Raw genomic sequence first — 2587 nt, 5'->3', positions numbered from 1 at the left:
TCCTACAAAATGTTTACCCTACAAACTGAGTCGGATAAAAGTTACACCATTATATTTTTCGTGAAAAACCACCTAAGATAGACTATTTAAAGGTTCTAATAGCTGTACTAGAAAGTTCTCAATGCCTATTTTAAAAATCTGGTGTGAACATCACACGACTTTCTATTACATTTGCGATTTGTCGCAGAGCGATGAAATTTGGTATGCTATACCGGTATGGTCCAAGGACGCGACTGTAACAATTTGGTTAAAATCGAATAGTCACCCATCCAGATATTAACCAAAGTCCCGAGTCTGAGCCGCCTACGGCGGCCGATTTTTGGTCGAAAATTTCCTATCTTAAAATACTCCCCATGTAATGAGATCATTAAAAAGTGTCCAGAATTGAACTTTTTTTTGAAAAATTTTCTAAGTCCAAATTCGACCGCCTACGGCGGTCAATTTTGGACCCAAACCAAAAATTTCCCATCTTAAAATACTCCCCGTGTAATGAGGGATCATTAAAAAGTGTCCAAAAATTTTCACGTGCTACCTAACCCTATCATTCAAAGGAAGTTGATCATTTGCGAAAGTTTTTTTTCGCCTTCTAGAATTATTTCGTGGGATATACCTAAACTTGGCGGGGCGGAGCGCTACCGCGCTCCTTAATAAGGGATTTTTTCTGCGGGACCAAATTTTAAGAGGTATTTTTCCCCAGTCTACCTGGTTTTTCCAGTACGCAAGTAGTACTGTCTACCTGAAAATTTAGTACGCAAGTATTACTGCAGTACGCAAGTAGTAGGTAAACATCGGAAATATTTGCAAACGAAAAACGAGTGAAATTCTTGTCGATGGTGGGATTCGAACCCGGGACCTTCTGCACGGCAAGCAAGCGCGTTACCACTGGACCAACCGTGCCCCCTAAAGAACTCATTTACATATTTCACTTATACGTACATCTTTCCCGGAGAAACAACTACTTAATTAGGTACCTACCTGAAAATCACACTAGAGGTCAAATGCAGGAGATATTGACCGTACATCTTTCCCGGAGAAACAACTACTTAATTAGGTACCTACCTGAAAATCACACTAGAGGTCAAATGCAGGAGATATTGACTATTAGTATTAGGTTATTCTTCCCCGAGCAAATTTTTGTCGATGGTGGGATTCGAACCCGGGACCTTCTGCATGGCAAGCAAGCGCGTTACCACTGGACCAACCGTGCCCCCAACGCGTTACCACTGGACTATTAGTATTAGGTTATTCTTCCCCGAGCATTACTTAGTCCAGGAAACGAAGCCCCAAAATTAAGGTTTGGCGGACAAAAATGACGTAGTCTGGATTTTTTTGCTCAAAAGGTCGGGGATGGTGTCCTGAATAAGGGGTCAAAAGTCCCAAAGGGCGTAAGTGTCATTTTTCGTGATTTTGTGCAAATATCTCAAAAACCGTTGGTACTAGCGAAAAAAAGTATTCTGATCGTTTTTGTTCAAAATTAAATTTCCTACAAAATGTTTACCCTACAAACTGAGTCGGATAAAAGTTACACCATTATATTTTTCGTGAAAAACCACCTAAGATAGACTATTTAAAGGTTCTAATAGCTGTACTAGAAAGTTCTCAATGCCTATTTTAAAAAATGAAACAGTAAATTAATTTCAGTATCAAGCGCGCGCGAGCGTCAAGAGTTCGCAGCACCGCCCGGCCTATATTAACACGAAACAGGATTTCATCGTTTTTCGGCATTTTCAACTCAACTTTTCTCCCACTTCCCTTCAACTTTAAGCAAATTTTATTTCATATTCTTGGTCGGACGTGAAAGTAGATGCGAAAACACCAAAATCTGACCTTTCTACGATTTGTTTAACCGGTTTTCTAATAGGCTCAAAAATCTTGGAAATCACATTTTTTTTTTTTCCTTTTCACCCGAATCAATTAGTTAAGCCTACAGCCCGTTCTACAAACGGTGGGAAGATGATTAAGGTGTCTCCGGAAAGGTCTCGTCGTGAACCTCGTACCTTTTATGGTTTCATCTTCTTAGCCCTAGAGGTAGGGTTGGGACATCGACATCGATGTTTTGAAAACATCGATACATCGGAACAAAAACATCGATGTCAACATCGATGTTTTTCTTTCGATGGAAACATCGAACATCGATGTTTTATTTTTCGATGTTCGATGTCTGTGGTTCCTCATGAAGTGGGATTTTTTTCCCCAGTTTCCAAAAGAATTCCCTCGAACTTAAAATTTCCCATACGGAATTTACGCGGAAAGGACCATATAATACCGAAAATCCGAAAAACATCGAAATCCCGATAATATCGAACATCGATGTTTTTGATTACGATACATCGGATACTCGATATATCGAAGTTTAAAAACATCGATGTATCGAACATCGATGTTTTCGTCTCGATGTCCCAACCCTAAGCTGGAGTTCGAAAAATCAAAACCGTAGGTACCTATACGTTATCCAGATGGATATGGCAGCAATGAGTCATCAACCCAAAATGAAAGAACCAATCAGAATGCGAGAATTCCTTGCATTGTTGCAATTAAGGTAAAGGTCTATTTTTATAAACTCTCTCTTTTAAAAAGCAGAGGTAGC

The sequence above is a fragment of the Diaphorina citri genome, unplaced genomic scaffold (genome assembly GCF_000475195.1).
Source record: "Diaphorina citri unplaced genomic scaffold, Diaci psyllid genome assembly version 1.1 scaffold856, whole genome shotgun sequence".
NCBI classification, from domain to species: Eukaryota; Metazoa; Arthropoda; class Insecta; order Hemiptera; family Psyllidae; genus Diaphorina; species Diaphorina citri.
Note: the sequence above shows the minus strand (reverse complement) of the source record.